Genomic DNA, 19,475 nt, shown 5'->3' on the forward strand with positions numbered 1-19,475 from the left:
TGGAGGTCAGTATAGATGGACTAGTAGAGAAAGTCCCACACACTGCTAGAAGACCAAATATTTTTTCAGAGCTAGATGCAGACAAAAAATTATTTTGAATTTGCAACCTGATGGAGGTCAGTATAGATGGACTAATAGAGAAAGTCCCACACACTGCTAGAAGGCCAAATATTTTTTCAGAGCTAGATGCAGAAAAAAATTATATTCAGTTTGCAACCTGATGGAGGTCAGTATAGATGGACTAATAGAACAAGTCCCACACACTGCTAGAAGCCCAAATATTTTTTCAGAGCTAGATGCAGAAAAAAATTATATTCAATTTGCAACCTGATGGAGGTCAGTATAGATGGACTAATAGAATGATTCTATGCGCAAAAGATTTTACTTCACTATGTGCAGTAAAAAATTGGTATTCTATACACAGGTAGTATATCTTGCAACACAGATAGGCTAGTCCACTGACTAACACACTCTGCAATAGGCCAAAAAGGATTAGCTTTGCTAGATTCAGCCAAATGCTGTGAAAAAAACTTGCACAGCACTGTCACAGACCTGCCTGGCAAAAACTGATAGGAACTGATGTAACCTAGTCCTGAAAAGGACTGCAATTACAATTAGTCTTTACTCCCACAATCTATCTATTTAAGAGCACAGACCTGCCTGATAAAAGTCGTAGGAAATGCTGTAACCTAGTCCTTAAAAGGACTGCAATCACAACTAGTCCCTACTCCCAAGCAATCTGTAGATTTGTGCGAAAATTGGTTTGAAATTAACAAGGTATAGCGCACACAGCAACAGCGGTGCCGTCTAACACGCAGCTGCAGCAATGAGAAAATGGTGGCGACGGGGAAAGTGGCTTGGTCTTATAGGGCAAGGAAATGTGACATACTCTGCCAATGACACATGCCCTTGCTTGTGTGAATAAAAGCACTTCACTCCGTGTGTGCGCTGCTGATAGGCTGTCAGATTGCACCTCCCCACTGTAAATGCGGGAAAGAGAAAAAAAAATGGAGATCTTCATTGTTCCTGCAGAGATCCATCCCCTGCCCCTCCCCCACCCCGCTGTACACTCAAACTGCGTATTAACATTAATTTTCATCATTACTGAGAAAAAATCCAGTTATGATTTTGGTGCACGAACAGTTATCGAACATAACCTCGAACAGCCGAATTTTTCTCAAATCGTTCGTGTTCGTCGAACGGCTCGAACACCGCCCAAAACAGCTCGAATTTGAGATTGGCGAACAGTTCGAGTAGAACAACGCTCATCTCTACTTACTGGTAATTTGGTTTCTAGGAATCTTCCACGACAGCACCTTAGGAGGTTCACTCTCTGCCCTAATAGGGACAGAGAACACATAGAGATGAAATAGTCCCTCCCATTTTCCTATCCACAGTATTTTTCCGATGCCAAAGCAACAACTAACATATGCACAAAGAAACTATTTGATTTTCCCAGAATTCTTTTGTGAAAGCACAAATTCAGGACATTTAAGATTTGCCTCAAGGACCCCCAGGAATACTGCCAAAGTGCCAACGCTGAGAATTGGTTTTGCTAAGCCCCATCACTTTTAGATTTCGATTTGAGATTGCCACCAATAGAGCGGACCACCAACTAATCAGTAACAGGAGTGAAGCTGTACAATTTCTTGAAAGAAAATGCTAATGTGAGAAGTGGGATTCGAACCCTCACCTCCAGGAGAGACTGCGACCTGAACGCAGCGCCTTAGACCGCTCAGCCGTCCTGACTTAATTTGGTTTTTGTAATTTAACTCTTTCTAAGCTAAGCAGTAGAAAGATGAGCATTACTTGTGATGAAAGGAAATATACCATGATTTATTTTATTTTAATATTGATTTCTAACCTATTAGTTACAGCCAATTTTGAGCTTCATGACCAAGCACCGTTTTTTAAATCTGACATGTATCAATTTATGTGGCAATAACACTGGAATGCTTAACATATCCCTGTGATTCTGATAGTGTTATTTTGTAACACATTGTACTTTATATTAATGGTAAATTTAGGTCAATATATATTTAGTTTTTCTTGTGAAAATATCTAAAGTTGCACAATTTCATTGAAATGCGGTGATGCCCCATATGTCTTCAGAAACTACTGTTTGGTCACACAGCAGGGCTTTGAAAGTAAGAGCGCTATTTGGGTTTTGCGAATGCAGATTTTGCAAGAATATTTTGAGGGTGACATTTGCGGTGTTCCAAAAGTACCAAAACAGCAGAAACCCCTCCAAAGTGATCCCATTTTATAAATTACTCCTCACAATGAATTCATCAACACCAGCAATTACTATTATTGTCCAACAGGTGTTTTCACTCTGCAACATCCAGAATTGCAAAGAAGCCAGTTTAGTGCCCAGCTTGCGCTTATGGAGACAAGCACCCCATACATTTTAAGTGGGCTCTCCTCGCTAGAGAAATGCCAAATCTGTGGATTCTTTGTCTTACCATTAACGTAGAAACCCCTATTTTTAGAATGAAAGATGACGGTCCTGAGTTGGGGCTTGTGTTTTTTGCCTTCCTGGCTTTTTCCCCAAACAGCTTTGTTCCTGGCATATTTTTGAAGCATATTTGTCTCAGTAATGCCACAGCGATTCATAGTCAAACATAAATGGCTGAAATCATTCAGCTAGTGTCTGATACATGCTGCCCGTATTAGCTATCAGGTTTCCTTTAAATCCTCATACAGCTAAGTCAAACTAAAATAAAACAAAGTGATGACGTCCAGAATGAAGGAAAAATTACAAAAAATATTATTTTCCTCAAAAGTTAAAAGTGTTCAGTTCTCAAGTTTCTATCATTTTATTTCCTGTAGATAGTTATAATGATTAGGATTTTTACATTCTCTGTAAACAGTCAGTCCATATGCTTTGTTTATTTTCTGCTTAAAATTTAATGAGTGAAGAAAAAAACTATTGCCGAAACCCAGGATTGAACCAGGAACCTTTAGATCTTCAGTCTAACGCTCTCCCAACTGAGCTATTTCGACAGGACACATTTAGATTCAGGAATGTTCAACACACTGTAGATGTCACAACTGGATGTATTTATTTTTACTTTGACTTGTTTTTGCAAGATTATCTATATTTGAAAGTCCCGCTATTTTGCGTACATTTTAAGAACTTACATTAATTGTTTGTGAATGAATAGAAAAAAACAGCAATTCTGCATTTTTTTTACATTTTCAAATTTACTCAATTCGCCAGGGTAATTCTGACTGTGTCTCTGTAGGACAGGTGATGATTGAGCATAAAACACAATTTGTAAGCATAATGTTGCATCAAGCTTTATTTTTTTCTTAGGTGCAAATCATTGGAGTGAAGATAGGAGATGCAAATTTAGAGAAAATATTCTACTGATTGTTAATGTTGAAAGTGAAAACATTTGTCCCAAAATGTGGTGAAACTTTGATGTCAGTATCACATGCGCATTTCAGACTTGTTAAACTATGTTCATCTGCTCTTTTAGCTTTTGTTTATTAAGTATATATATAGTCTATTGATGCCTGAGGTAAAAAAATCTGAAATTAGACTTACTGGTAATTCGGTTTCTAGGAATCTTCCACGACAGCACACATAGAGATGAAATAGTCCCTCCCATTTTCCTATCCACAGTATTTTTCCGAAGCCAAAGCAACAACTAACATATGCACAAAGAAACTATCTGATGTTCCCAGAAGTCTTTTGTGAAAGCACAAATTCAGGACATTTAAGATTTGCCTCAAGGACTCCAAGGAATACTGCCAAAGTGCCAACGTTGAGAATTGGTTTTGCTAAGCCCCATCACTTTCTTTTTCGATTTGAGATTGCCACCAATAGAGCGGACCCCCAACTAATCAGTAACAGGAGTGAAGCTGTACAATTTCTTGAAAGAAAATTCTAATGTCAGAAGTGGGATTCGAACACACACCTCCAGGAGAGACTGCGACCTGAACGCAGCGCCTAAGACCGCTCGGCCATCCTGACTTCTTCTGGCTTTTGTAATTTAACTCTTTCTAAGATAAGCAATAGAAAGATGAGCATTACTTGTGATGAAAGGAAATATGCCATGATTTCTTTTATTTTAATATTGATTTGTAACCTATTAGTTACAGCCAATTTTGAGCTTCATGACCAAGCACCGTTTTTTAAATCTGACATGTATCAATTTATGTGGCAATAACACTGGAATGCTTAACATATCCCCGTGATTCTGATAGTGTTATTTTGTAACACATTGTACTTTATATTAATGGTAAATTTAGGTCAATATATATTTAGTTTTTCTTGTGAAAATATCTAAAGTTGCACAATTTCATTGAAATGCGGTGATGCCCCATATGTCTTCAGAAACTACTGTTTGGTCACACAGCAGGGCTTTGAAAGTAAGAGCGCTATTTGGGTTTTGGGAATGCAGATTTTGCAAGAATATTTTGTTGGTGACAATTGCGGAGTTCCAAAAGTACCAAAACAGCAGAAACCCGACCAAAGTGATCCCATTTTATAAATTACTCCTCACAATGAATTCATCAACACCGGCAATTACTATTATTGTCCAACATATGTTTTCACTCTGCAACATCCAGAATTGCAAATAAGCCAGTTTAGTGCCCAGCTTGCGCTTATGGAGACAAGCACCCCATACATTTTAAGTGGGCTCTCCTCGCTAGAGAAATGCCAAATCTGTGGATTTTTTGTCTTACCATTAACGTAGAAACCCCTATTTTTAGAATGAAAGATGACGGTCCTGAGTTGGGGCTTGTGTTTTTTGCCTTTCTGACTTTTTCCCCAAACAACTTTGGTCATGGCATATCTTTGAAGCATATTTGTCTCAGTAATGCCACAGCGATTCATAGTCAAACATAAATGGCTGAAATCATTCAGATAGTGTCTGATACATGCTGTCTGTATTAGCTATCAGGTTTCCTTTAAATCCTCATACAGATAAGTCAAACTAAAATAAAACAAAGTGATGACGTCCGGAATGAAGAAAAAATTTCAAAAAATATTATTTTCCTCAAAAGTTAAAAGTGTTCAGTTCTCAAGTTTCTATCATTTTATTTCCTGTAGATAGTTATAATGATTAGGACTTTTACATTCTCTGTAAACAGCCAGTCCATATGCTTTGTTTATTTTCTGCTTAAAATTTAATGGGTGAAGAAAAAAACTTTTGCCAAAACCTGGGACCTTTAGATTTTCAGTCTAACGATCTCCCAGCTGAGCTATTTCGGCAGGACACATCTAGCTTCACGAATGTTCAACACACTGTAAATGTCACAACTGGATGTTTTATTTTTACTTTGACTTGTTTTTGCAAGATTATCTATATTTGAAAGTCCCGCTATTTTGCGTACATATTTAAGAACTTACATTAACTCTTTGTGAATAAATAGAAAAAAACAGAAATTCTGCATTTTCTTTACATATTAAAATGTACTCATTTCGCCAGGGTAATTCTGACTGTGTCTCTGTAGGAGAGGTGATGATTGAGCATAAAACACAATTTGTAAGCATAATGTTGCATCAAGATTTATTTTTTCTTAGGTGCAAACAATTGGAGTGAAGAAAGGAGATGCAAATTTAGAGAAAATATTCTACTGATTGTTAATGTTGAAAGTGAAAACATTTGTCCCAAAATGTGGTGAAACTTTGATGTCAGTATCACATGCGCATTTCAGACTTGTTAAACTATGTTCATATGCTCTTTTAGCTTTTGTTTATTAAGTATATTTATAGTCTATTTATGCCTGAGGTAGAAAAATCTGAAATTAGACTTACAGGTAATTAAGTTTCTAGGAATCTTCCACGACAGCACCTTAGGAGGTTCACTCTCCGCCGTAATAGGGACAGAGAACACATAGAGATGAAATAGTCCCTCCCATTTTAATATCCACAGTATTTTTCTTTTGTGAAAGCACAAATTCAGGACATTTAACATTTGCCTCAAGGACCCCCAGGAATACTGCCAAAGTGCCAACGTTGAGAATTGGTTTTGCTAAGCCCCGTCACTTTTCGTTTTCGGTTTGAGATTGCCACCAATAAAGCAGACCCCCAACTAATCAGTAACAGGAGTGAAGCTGTACAATTTCTTGAAAGAAAATGCTAATGTCAGAAGTGTTATTCGAACCCACGCCTCCAGTAGAGACTGTGACCTGAACGCAGCGCTTTAGACCGCTCAGCAACCTGACTTCTTCTGGCATTTTGTGATTTAACTCTTTCTAAGCTAAGCAGTAGAAAGATGAGCATTACTTGTGATGAAAGGAAATATACCATGATTTCTTTTATTTTAATATTGATTCGTAACCTATTAGTTACAGCTAGTGTTGATCGAGCACTAAAATGCTCGGGTGCTCGAAGCTTGGGCCGAGCTCGCCGTGATACTCCGGTGCTCGACCCGAGCAACGAGCCCAATGTTAGTCTAAGGGAGACCCGAGCATTTTTGGCGTCACACCCCCGGCAGTCTTTTAAAAGCCTAACAAGTGCCCAAAACAATAGTGACAGTGCTCAAATGACATGGGGACAGCATGGGGATCGCCCCAGTAAGCATTTCTGATGCCCAGGTCACTGCTCTCAACAACGTGGTCAGAGGTAGTAAGCCACTTTTAAGGGCTCACAATAAAACGTTCAAAAACGAAACTGAAACTGCTTTCCTGTGAAATATGTTAAGGAACTTCCTTTCCAGGGTAAAAACTTGTGTATAAGGTAAAATAAATAAACCCCCCCAAAAAAATACTCCTCCACACCTTGGGCTATGTTCACAAGTATCATTTTTTATGCGTTTTTGCACTTTTGTATTGCTTTCAACCGTGACAAAGGCATTCACCGGGAAATGTAATTTTAACATTTTACAACCTTATCTGGCCATGTACTGTGTGACACATGCATACAGTGCTGAAAAGACATGGGAACAGCATGGGGAAGACCCCTGTAAGCATCTCTTACACCCAGGTCACTGCCTAATAGTGTGCCCATCAGAAGTCATCCTTGCCGCATCAGAAGATGCAGACTTGCAACTATCCCCGGGTGTCCACACTCGGTCCCCAGCCGACCTGCAGCCGGTTGTCCACACACGATCCCCAGCCGCCTGGGGGCAGCCGGGTGTCCATAAACGGTCCCCAGCCGCCCTTATTTCTCCTTGGAACATCCCCCCCCCACACTTTTCTTAGCCCGGCCTGCTTTAGGGCAGCATTGGACAAGCCCACCAGAGAACCAGACTACTCCGGTGGGCCCTGGCTTCTCCATCAGGGGAGTTGAGAGTGCCAAGGTGAGGGCCATGATGATGATGATACAAGTTAGCATCTGCTTTGTTTTCTTGGAATGCAAGCGCATGTATGTAGTAACGGCTAGGCCTGAGGTGGTCAGCGTTTTGGTGCATATCCTACCTCCTCTGAGGATTGCTGGATGTTTTCCTGCTACTATTCCAGTTCTATGACTCCCTTTAAAACAAAGCTTCAGGTGATAAATGATGGATGAGGTAGTGGCAAAGGAGAAAGAGGAGGAGAAACAGGGACCATTCATATCAATATCAGGCCAGTCAACCACATATGTCTTGTAGGATATGTTTCAGTAACAAAAGGAGCAGTTCGGCTACACAGTTATAGGGCATACAGTGAGTGCAATGCCTAGCAAAAATTTTGAGGCACTCCAATGCCCCTTGGAAATGACATGGAGGTCAGAGGGCCCTAACTAAACCGTTTTTACCATTTATAGCAACTGGATGACCTGTACACTGTTGGCCTAAGCAGTGAATGGAAGGCTTTCCAAAAATTATGAGGAACTGCAATGCCCCATGAAACAGACGTGGATTACAGCTTGCTAAAAACCTTCTACCCATTATTGGGGAGTGGGTCTCCCTTAGTTTTCGCCTTTGCATTGAAAAGCAAAAACTGACTAAAATTAGGAGGAAATGCAATGCCCGTTGGAAGAGTCGTGGACGTTAGAGGTAATTAAAAACAACATTTCAATGGCCCTTGGAAGAGCTGTGGAGTTCAGAGTGGCTTAATAAGATGATTTTAATGTCCCTTTGAAGAGACGTGGAGGTCACAGTAGCTTAACAAGACGGTATTAATGCCCCTCGGAAAAGACGTGGAGGTCCCAGTATCTTAACAAGACGGTTTGAATGCCCCTTGGAAGAGACGTGGAGGTCACAGAAGCTTAACAAGACGGTTTTATTGCCCCTCGGAAAAGTGGTGGAGGTCGCAGTAGCTTAACAAGAGGGTTTTAATGCCGCTCGGAAAAGACGTGGAGGTCCCAGTAGCTTAACAAGATGGTTTGAATGCCCCTTGGAATAGACGTGGAGGTCACAGTAGCTTAACAAGACACTTATAATGCCCCTTACTAGAGCCATACAGTACAGCATCTTAAAAATATTATTCCCATTATTGGGGAGTGGGTCTCCCATAGTATTTGCTCATGCCTTCCAAGCAAAAGCTTTCAAAAATTAGGACGGAGCAACTTGAAATACCGCTTACAAGAGCCATGCAGTAGAGCATATTACAAACATAAGTCCCATTATTGGGGAGTGGGTCTCCCATAGTATTTGCTTATGCCTTCCAAGCAAAAGCTTCCAAAAATTAAGACGGAGCAACTTGCAATGCCCCTTACAAGAGCCATGCAGTACAGCATATTACAAACATTATTCCCATTATTGGGGAGCGGGTCTCCCATAGTATTTGCTTATGCCTTCCAAGCAAAAGCTACCAAAAATTAGGACGGAGCAACTTGCAATGCACCTTACAAGAGCCATGTAGTACAGCATATTACAAACATTATTCCCATTATTTGGGAGTGTGTCTCCCATAGATTTTGCTTATGCCTTCCAAGCAAAAGCTTCCAAAAATTAGGACGGAGCAACTTGCAATGCCCCTTACAAGAGCCATGCAGTACAGCATATTACAAACATAAGTCCCATTATTTGGGAGTGGGTCTCCCATAGTATTTGCTTATGCCTTCCAAGCAAAAGCTTCCAAAAATTAAGACGGAGCAACTTGCAATTCCCCTTACAAGAGCCATGCAGTACAGCATATTAAAAACATAAGTCCCATTATTGGGGAGTGGGTCTCCCATAGTATTTGCTTATGCCTTCCAAGCAAAAGCTTCAAAAAATTAGGAGGAAATGCAATGCCCGTTCGAAGACTCGTGGAGGTCCCAGTAGCTTAACAAGACGGTTTTAATGCCCCTTACAAGAGACGTGGAGGTCAGAGTGGTATAACAAGACGCTTTTAATGCCCCTCAGAAGAGACATGGAGGTCAGAGTGGTATAACAAGACGCTTTTAATGCCCCTCAGAAGAGACGTGGGGGTCAGAGTGGTATATCAAGACGCTTTTAATGCCCCTTACAAGAGACGTGGAGGTCAGAGTAGTATAACAAGACACTTTTAATGCCCATTACAAGAGACGTGGAGGTCAGAGTGGTATAACATGAAGCTTTTAATGCCCCTTACAAGAGACGTGGAGGTCAGAGTGGTATAACAAGACGCTTTTAATGCCCATTACAAGAGACGTGGAGGTCAAAGTGGTATAATAAGACGCTTTTAATGCCCCTCAGAAGAGACGTGGAGGTCAGAGTGGTATAACAAGACGCTTTTAATGCCCCTCAGAAGAGAAGTGGAGGTCAGAGTGGTATAACAAGACGGTTTTAATGCCCCTCAGAAGAGACGTGGAGGTCAGAGTGGTATAACAAGACGGTTTTAATGCTGCTTACAAGAGACGTGGAGGTCAGAGTGGTATAACAAGATGCTTTTAATGCCCCTTACAAGAGACGTGGAGGTCAGAGTGGTATAGCAAGACGCTTTTAATGCCCCTTACAAGAGATGTGGAGGTCAGAGTGGTATAACAAGATACTTTTAATGCCCCTTACAACAGACGTGGAGTTCAGAGTGGTATAACAAGATGCTTTTAATGCCCCTTACAAGAGACGTGGAGGTCAGAGTGGTATAACAAGATGCTTTTAATGCCCATTAAAAGAGACGTGGAGGTCAGAGTAGTATAACAAGATGCTTTTAATGCCCCTCAGAAGAGACGTGGAGGTCAGAGTGGTATAACAAGACGGTTTTAATGCCCCTCAGAAGAGACGTGGAGGTCAGAGGCGTATAACAAGACGGTTTTAATGCCCCTTACAAGAGCCACACAGTACAGCATCTTAAAAATATTATTCCCATTATTGGGGAGTGGGTCTCCCACAGTCTTTGCTTATGCCTTCCAAGCAAAAGCTGACAAAAATAAGGACGGAGGAACTTTCAATAATGGCAACATGGACCACGGTCACCCTGGTGGTATAGTGGTGGTGAAGGCTGAGGATAAGGAGAAGAACATAAAACAGCCGAAATGAGGAAGCCTATACCCATGTGTGGGTGTGAAGCGGTGCATATGAATACACCTCCGAAATAACAGAGTGGATTTGACTTTATGTTACTCTGTTGTCATTTGGTAGTGATGTCTCCCATAGTATTTGCTCATGCCTTCCAAGCAAAAGCTTGCAAAAATTAGGACGGAGCAACTTGAAATGCCCCTTACAAGAGCCATGCAGTAGAGCATATTACAAACATAAGTCCCATTATTTGGGAGTGGGTCTCCCATAGTAATTGCTTATGCCTTCCAAGCAAAAGATTCCAAAAATTAAGACGGAGCAACTTGCAATGCCCCTTACAAAAGCCATGCAGTACAGCATATTACAAACATAAGTCCCATTATTCTGGAGTGGGTCTCCCATAGTATTTGCTTATGCCTTCCAAGCAAAAGCTTCCAAAAATTAAGACGGAGCAACTTGCAATGCCCCTTACAAGAGCCATGCAGTACAGCATATTAAAAACATAAGTCCCATTATTCTGGAGTGGGTCTCCCATAGTATTTGCTTATGCCTTCCAAGCAAAAGCTTCCAAAAATTAAGACGGAGCAACTTGCAATGCCTCTTACAAGAGCCATGCAGTACAGCATATTAAAAACATAAGTCCCATTATTGGGGAGTGGGTCTCCCATAGTATTTGCTTATGCCTTCCAAGCAAAAGCTTCAAAAAATTAGGAGGAAATGCAATGCCCGTTCGAAGACTCGTGGAGGTCTCAGTAGCTTATCAAGACGGTTTTAATGCCCCTTACAAGAGACGTGGAGGTCAGAATGGTATAACAGGACGCTTTTAATGCCCCTCAGAAGAGACATGGAGGTCAGAGTGGTATAACAAGACGCTTTTAATGCCCCTCAGAAGAGACGTGGTCGTCAGAGTGGTATATCAAGACGCTTTTAATGCCCCTTACAAGAGGCGTGGAGGTCAGAGTGGTATAACAAGACACTTTTAATGCCCATTACAAGAGACGTGGAGGTCAGAGTGGTATAACATGAAGCTTTTAATGCCCCTTACAAGAGACGTGGAGGTCAGAGTGGTATAACAAGACGCTTTTAATGCCCATTACAAGAGACGTGGAGGTCAGAGTGGTATAACAAGACGCTTTTAATGCCCCTCAGAAGAGACGTGGAGGTCAGAGTGGTATAACAAGACGCTTTTAATGCCCCTCAGAAGAGACGTGGAGGTCAGAGTGGTATAACAAGACGGTTTTAATGCCCCTCAGAAGAGACGTGGAGGTCAGAGTGGTATAACAAGACGGTTTTAATGCTGCTTACAAGAGACGTGGAGGTCAGAGTGGTATAACAAGATGCTTTTAATGCCCCTTACAAGAGACGTGGAGGTCAGAGTGGTATAGCAAGACGCTTTTAATGCCCCTTACAAGAGATGTGGAGGTCAGAGTGGTATAACAAGATACTTTTAATGCCCCTTACAACAGACGTGGAGTTCAGAGTGGTATAACAAGATGCTTTTAATGCCACTTACAAGAGACGTGGAGGTCAGAGTGGTATAACAAGATGCTTTTAATGCCCATTAAAAGAGACGTGGAGGTCAGAGTAGTATAACAAGATGCTTTTAATGCCCCTCAGAAGAGACGTGGAGGTCAGAGTGGTTTAACAAGACGCTTTTAATGCCCTTTACAAGAGACGTGGAGGTCAGAGTGGTATAACAAGACGGTTTTAATGCCCCTCAGAAGAGACGTGGAGGTCAGAGGCGTATAACAAGACGGTTTTAATGCCCCTTACAAGAGCCACACAGTACAGCATCTTAAAAATATTATTCCCATTATTGGGGAGTGGGTCTCCCACAGTCTTTGCTTATGCCTTCCAAGCAAAAGCTGACAAAAATAAGGACGGAGGAACTTTCAATAATGGCAACATGGACCACGGTCACCCTGGTGGTATAGTTGTGGTGGAGGCTGAGGATAAGGAGAAGAACATAAAACAGCCGAAATGAGGAAGCCTATACCCATGTGTGCGTGTGAAGCGGTGCATATGAATACACCTCCCGAAATAACAGAGTGGATTTGACTTTATGTTACTCTGTTGTCATTTGGTGGTGATGAGAAGTCTGGCCCAATCCAGCCCTTGTTCATTTTGATAAGGGTCAGCTTGTCAGCATTGTCAGTTGACAGGTGAGTGCGCTTATCAGTTATAATTCCCCCAGCGGCACTAAAAACACGCTCCGATAACACACTAGCAGCAGGGCAGGCCAGGACCTCCAAGGCATACAGAGCGAGTTCATTCCAAGTGTCCAGCTTGGATTCCCAATAATTAAAAGGCACAGAGGAATCACGGAGGACACTGGTATGGTCGGCAAGGTACTCCCTAACCATCTTTTGAAACTTTCCACTATATGTGAGAGTACCCAGCGCCTCAGGGTCTGTCCGAAGGGAGGGTCTGAGAAAACTGTCCCAAAACATTGACAGTGTTCCACTGCCTCTGCTGGATAGGAGTTGCCTCTCTCTCGCTTGTACGCTTTGGTTGGTCAACGAACTGTGACCTCTGCCGCTAGCGTGTTCAGATGGGAATTTTTTTAACAGTTCTGCAGCAAGGCCCTTCTGGTACTGGCCCATTTTTGTAGACCTCTCCACCTCAGGAATAAGAGAGTGAAAGTTCTCCTTGTAGCAGGGGTCTACAAGTGTCACCAACCACTAATAAATGTCACCCAACATTTTGACGACGCGAGGGTCACGGTTAAGGCAGCGTAACATAAAGTCAGCTATGCATGCCAAACTGGTAACGGGCAAGATTTCCGTGTCCTCACCAAGATGACGACTGACCATGCTCTCCTCCTCCTCCTCCTCCCCCCTGTCCTCAGGCCACCCACGCTGAACCGACAGTATGATACTTGTACAGGTACTACCGTCTACTGCGCATGATAACTGCTCCTGTTCTCTCTCCTCCTCTCCCTCATTGTCCCCCAAAGCACATTGGGATGAGAAGAGGCTAGACTGTGTGTAATCGCCCACTATGGCTTCTTGATCCATCTCATCATACTCTGGCTGCAATGCCTCCTCTTTAATTCTCTGCAGAGAGCGTTGCAAAAGACAGACAAGTGGGATGCTGACACTAATGATGGCGTCATCGCCACTCACCATCTTGGTGGCCTCCTCAAAGTTTGTCAGGATGGTACATATGTCAGACATCCAGGTCCACTCATGAGGTCTTATGTGTGGAGTCTGACCTGAATATCGACAGCCTTGTTGCAGCTGGTACTCCACAACTGCTCTCTTCTGCTCACAAATCCTTTGCAACATGTGGAGGGTAGAGTTATAATGTGTGGGGACATCACACACCAGTCGGTGTGCCGGAAGCTGCAAACTCTGCTGCAACACAGCAAGGGCGGCGGAAGCTGTAGCCGATTTGCGAAAATGAGCTGACAGGTGGCGTACTTTGACGAGCAGATCTGGAAACTCAGGGTACGATTTAAGAAACCGCTGAACGAGGAGGTTAAGCACATGAGCCAGGTATGGTACGTGTGTGATCTCGCCTCGCCTTAGAGCCGCCACCTGGTTACGGCCATTGTCACACACGACCATGCCTGGATGTAGGTTCAGCGGTCTCAGCCACAGATCTGCCTGCTCTTTCACAGCTGTCCACAACTCACAAGAAGAGATGAGCGGTGTTCGAATCGAACTGTTTGCCAATCTCAAATTCGAGTTGTTTTGGGCGGTGTTCGAGCCGTTCGACGAACCCGAACGATTTGAAAAAAATCAGGCTGTTCGAGGTTATGTTCGATAACTGTTAGTGCACCAAAATCGTAACTGGATTTTTTCACAGTAATGCTGATAATCAATGTTATTACACAGTTTGAGCGTACAGCGGTGCGGAGGGAGGGGCATGGGATGGATCTCTGCAGAAATAATGAAGATCTTCATTTTTTTTCTCTTTCCCGCATTTACAGTGGGGAGCTGCAGTCTGTCAGCCTATCAGTGCTTTTTTTCACACAAGCAAGGGCATGTGTCATTGGCTGTGTATGTCACATGTCCTTGCCCTATAAGACCCAGCCATTTTCCCCATCGCCACCATTTTCTCACTGCTGCAGCTGAGTGTTAGACGGCACCGCTGCTGCTGTGGGTGCTATATTTTGTAACTGTGTGAATTGCAAGCGAATTTGCTCTTAAATAGACAGATAGGTTTAGGGAGTAGGAACTAGTTCTAATTGCAGTCCTTTTGAGGGCTAGGTTCCAGCATTTCCTACGACTTTTAGCAGGCAGGTCTGTGCTCTTAAATAGACAGATAGGTTGGGAGTAGTGACTAGTTGTAATTGCAGCCCTTTTGAGGGCTAGGTTACATCAGTTCCTATCACTTTTTTGCCAGGCAGGTCTGTTTAAGTGCTGTGCAAGTGTTTTTCACAGCATTTGGCTAAATCTAGCTAAGCAAATCCTTCTGGGCCTCTTGCAGTGTGTGTTAGTCAGTGGAGTAGCCTATCTGTGTTGCAAGCTACACCACCTGTGTATGTAATACAATTTTTTTACTGCACTTAGCCAAGTAAAACCTTTTGGGCATATGAGCAGTGTGTGGTACTCATTCTATTAGTCCATCTATACTAAGCTCCACCAGCTTTGAAATTAATAATAATTTTTAGCTGCATCTTGCCTGTAAAATAATTTTGGGCATAGTAGCAGTGTGTGGTACTCATTGTATAAGGCCATCTATACTAAGCTCCACCAGCTTTCAAACCACTAATAATTTTTAGCTTCATCTAGCCCGGAAAATAATTTTGGGCTTAGTAGCAGTGTGTGGTACTCATTGTATTAGGCCATCTATACCAAGCTCCACCAGCTTTGAAATTAATAATAATTTTTAGCTGCATGTAGCCCGGAAAATAATTTTGGTCATAGTAGCAGTGTGTGGTACTCATTGTTTTAGGCCATCTATACCAAGCTCCACTAGCTTTGAAATTAATAATAATTTTTAGCTGCATCTTGCCTGTAAAATAATTTTGGGCATATGAGCAGTGTGTGGTAGTCATTCTATTAGGCCATCTATACTAAGCTCCACCAGCTTTCAAATTACTAATAATTTTTAGCTGCACCTTGACTGGAAAATAATTTTGGACATAAAAGCAGTGTGTGGTAGTCATTCTATTAGGCCATCTATACTAAGCTCCACCTGCTTTCAAATTACTAATAATTTTTAGCTGCATCTAGCCCGGAAAATAATTTTGGGCATATTAGCAGTGTGTGGTACTCATTCTATTAGGCCATCTATACCAAGCTCCACCAGCTTTCAAATTACTAATAATTTTTAGCTGCATCTAGCCCGGAAAATAATTTTGGGCATAGTAGCAGTGTGTGGTACTCATTGTATTAGGCCATCTATACCAAGCTCCACCAGCTTTGAAATTAATAATAATTTTTAGCTGCATCTTACCTGGAAAATAATTTTGGGCATAGTAGCAGTGTGTGGTACTCATTCTATTAGGCCATCTATACTAAGCTCCACCAGCTTTCAAATTACTAATAATTTTTAGCTGCACATGTTAAACAGAATTCGGAGTCAGGTGATGGGACAAGAGGAGGTGGAGGAAGTAGAGGAGAAGGAGTGGTATGCGGAAGGGCTAACATCTGCAAGGTCCAGACGGTCGGCAGCACCAAGGCAGCAGGCATGGTATGGTGGGGGAGAGGGATTAACCAGGGCGCAAGGTAGCAGCCAAACTAGTGAGGAAGGTGCAGGAACCCAGGAAGAAGTGGAGGACGAACTGGCGATGGGCATGGAAGACTCATCAGATGAGGGAGACCTTGATCACATTTCTGTTGTGCGAGGTTGGGGGTAGAGGGCAGAGGAAGGAAGCATGATTCTTACCCCGCCACCAACACAACAGGGACTTGGTGCTCCTGGATGCGCAAGACACATGAGTGCCTTCTTGCTGCACTACCTGCAACATGACCCTCGAATTGTCAGAATTCGAAATAATCCTGACTTCTGGGTTGCCACACTCTTAGATCCCCGGTACAAAAGTAAATTTGCCAAAATAATTCCTGCCATAGAAAGGGATTCACGCATGCAGGAGTATCAGCAGAGACTGTTGCAGAATCTTACATGTGCTTTTCCACAAAATACCAGTGGTGCACGTAGTGAATCTCACAGTTCTAACTTGCCAACCGTGAGACTGTCGAGTCTTCAGCACTCAAACCGTAACAGAAACACAGTATCTGCTGGTAACAGCAATTTTGCGGAATCCTTTCACCACTTTTTTAGCCCATCCTTTGCAAGGCCACAGGAGACAAGAAGTCAGACACATAGTCAACGCCTAGAGACAATGGTACAGGAGTATCTCCAAGTGAACATCGAAGCCTTGACTGTGTCACTGGACCCTTGCTCTTTTTGGGCTTCCAATCTGGATAAATGGCCGGAGCTCGCCACTCACGCCTTTGAGATCTTGTCATGACCCTCAGCCAGCGTTCTCTCTGAATGTGTGTTCGGCGCTGCTGGTGGTTTGCTAACAAATATGCGCACGCGGCTGTCCACTGACAATGTAGACAGACTCACTTTCATAAAGATGAACAAATCATGGATCCGCAAGGACTTTTCTACCCCTGTGTCATCCTGGGGAGAGTAAAAGCTTGAGGGTTGGTTAAAATCACCTCACCAACCATTTTAAGCTTTGAAATTAATAATAAGTTTTAGCTGCATCTAACCTGGAAAATAATTTTGGGCCTGTATCAGTGTGTGGTACTCATTCTGTAATGCCATTTATACTTATCTCCACCAGCTTTCAAATTACTAATAATTTTTAGCTGCATCTTGCCTGGAAAATAATTTTGGGCATAGTAGCAATGTGTGGTACTCATTCTATTATTCCATCTATACTAAGCTCCACCAGCTTTCAAATTAATAATAATTTTTGTTCTCTCTGAACGTGTGTTCAGCGCTGCTGGTGGTGTGCTGACAGATAAGCGCACGCGGCTGTCCACTGACAATGTAGACAGACTCACGTTGATAAAGATGAACAAATCAAGGATCCGCAAGGACTTTTCTACCCTTGTGTCATCCTGGGGAGACTAAAAGCTTGAGGATTTGGTAAAATCACCTCACCAACCATTTTAAGCAACTCTGGGACAATTGATGCCACTTAAGTGGTGTCTGTGCCACAATTTTGGGAAAAAATTGAGACATTTTTGGAGTCCCCTTGCTGAATTTTACGTGATGTTGGCATCGACAATTACAGGTGGGTTGGTTCCCCCTCCCCCTTTTTAACCGTAAGAAACTACATATATGACGCGCCCCCTGGGCCATGTTGTTAGGGATACCCGGAGCCGGATCAGATGGGGGTTGTAGTCTCCGAGTGGCTATGACCCGGTCCGTGCCCAGGGTGTCAAACTCAGTGTGTGGCAGTCTTGATAGATGTTATTAGATGTTCTTAGTGTCGACTACGCCACCCGTTGATTTGCGGTCAAGAGGCCGCCGCTGCAGAAGGGTCCGCTGAGGCTGGTGGTGTGTGTGCAGCTGTGGTAGTATAACCCCCAACGGGAGGGGTATAGCCTCAGGGGGTCAGACATGGAGGATGGTGGTTGTGAAGGTGCAGCAAGGAGACTCAGAGGCATGAAATGCAGTTTCAGGGTTTTTACTCACTGGTGTTGCTCGGGTCACTCTGTACAGCAGTGACCACCCGAGCCGTGCTGCGTCCACCAGGTGCGGGACTCGGTCAACTCCCGGGCAGTTCTGGAGCGTGGTCCTGAGCTCCCTTCTGTCCCTCTCTCTCTGGCCTTTCTCACCAGGGATCCACTTATGTCCGGCTCCCTCGGGTCTCTTGGTGGTTGAACCTTCTCTGGCTTCCCTGACCCTATGCTCGGTGTGCCATTCTGGTGGATTTGGTGAGGGTCGTGGCAGATCCTGCCCACGACCTCCGGTTCCTGGCTAAGGTGTGCTTTTGCCTCTGCCAGCTTGGGATCCGGTACCCTTTTGCCGACCCTTCACCCTCTAGTTCTCATGCGGGCTCTTGGGGTCCCCTCTTGTCCTGCGCCTCTGGGTCCCTCTTCCTTCTCCTCTTCTGGAGTTACTGCTGACTCACAGACTGACTGACGACTGACTGACCCTGTCCTAAGATGGTGCCCACCTTATATACTCCCTCTATGTGTGAGCTCAGGTGACCAGCACCCAATGAGCTCCTACATTTACCCAGACTACTCCCCCTATCTGCCCCTACACTACTGGGATGTTCCACCCCCCTCCCACTCCAGCCAGGGACAGACGCTGTCGTACCTGCACATAAACTGGTGGGAGTACCGTAGTTCTGTCCCCCGGAAATGGGATGTATGTAGTGCATGCAGCCTACTGAGCCCAGTACCACACTCCATCCTTACCCGGGAGTGGAATACCACACCTCTGGTTTGAGGTGCAATACCCCTGTAGCAGCCGAGTCCTCAGGGTGCTACATTCCCCCCTGGTAAACCACAGCACGTCCTCGGGCTGTAAAAGAATAAAAACATCCCCAAACATACAAAAATTTTTTCAAAAACATCATAAACATATAAAACATATAAACATTACATATATACTATCATCATCATAAAACTTTTTCATAATAAATATTCTTGTTCCTCCGGCCACGGTGCAACTTGTGACCGGGTAAAGTGCGACAGTCTCTCTTAGAAGAAAACAGTTTCCTATAAAACCGGTAGGGGGCGCTTTAAGAAGCGCAACTATGTACAAGGGGAATGTGGCCGCTCTCAGTCCTCGACCAGTGGGATTAAGGAATGGCTGTTCACAGTCCTCAGCCTGTTAAGGGATAGGGACACACGGGTACAGTTCACTGGTCCCAACGGGGACTATATTTTAAACTATTAACTGTTCTTGTACCCTGACGGGTAACTATTTTACAGTTTCACGATACCGTACTCTAATGACGGCGTCCTCCTGTTCCTTCTCGTGGGCAAACTTCAGACCCGTCCGGGTCCTCTTGCTCCTCCTCACACCGCAGCTCCTCCTCCGTCAGCCGGTGTACATGAAGGGCGTACGGTCCTTTGGCACATTTGTGCCGGGTGAATGTGACCTCGTCCCCTACGTATAGGTCACGTCCTCGGTGTCCCTCCGGTAGGTGGGACTCGACATCTCTTCTGGTCACGAAGACGTCGCCGGGGGTGTGATGATCCCTGATGAAGCCCCAACCGTGCTGCAGTTGGAATTTAATTACAG

General features: G+C 43.5%; 2 non-coding genes across 2 annotated transcripts; both read right to left on the bottom strand.

Moving 5' to 3' along the window:
* Positions 1-2,933: 2,933 nt before the first annotated feature.
* On the bottom strand, positions 2,934-3,006 carry TRNAF-GAA (transfer RNA phenylalanine (anticodon GAA)). Its single transcript has one exon. It is a non-coding gene; the product is annotated as a tRNA-Phe (tRNA).
* Positions 3,007-3,899: 893 nt separating this feature from the next.
* Positions 3,900-3,982, bottom strand: TRNAL-CAG (transfer RNA leucine (anticodon CAG)). The gene has a single exon. It is a non-coding gene; the product is annotated as a tRNA-Leu (tRNA).
* Between the last annotated feature and the right edge of the window lie 15,493 nt (positions 3,983-19,475).

Source organism: Phyllobates terribilis, unplaced genomic scaffold, assembly GCF_046119375.1.
Source record: "Phyllobates terribilis strain yellow unplaced genomic scaffold, ASM4611937v1 Scaffold_12__6_contigs__length_324123572, whole genome shotgun sequence".
NCBI classification, from domain to species: domain Eukaryota; kingdom Metazoa; phylum Chordata; class Amphibia; order Anura; family Dendrobatidae; genus Phyllobates; species Phyllobates terribilis.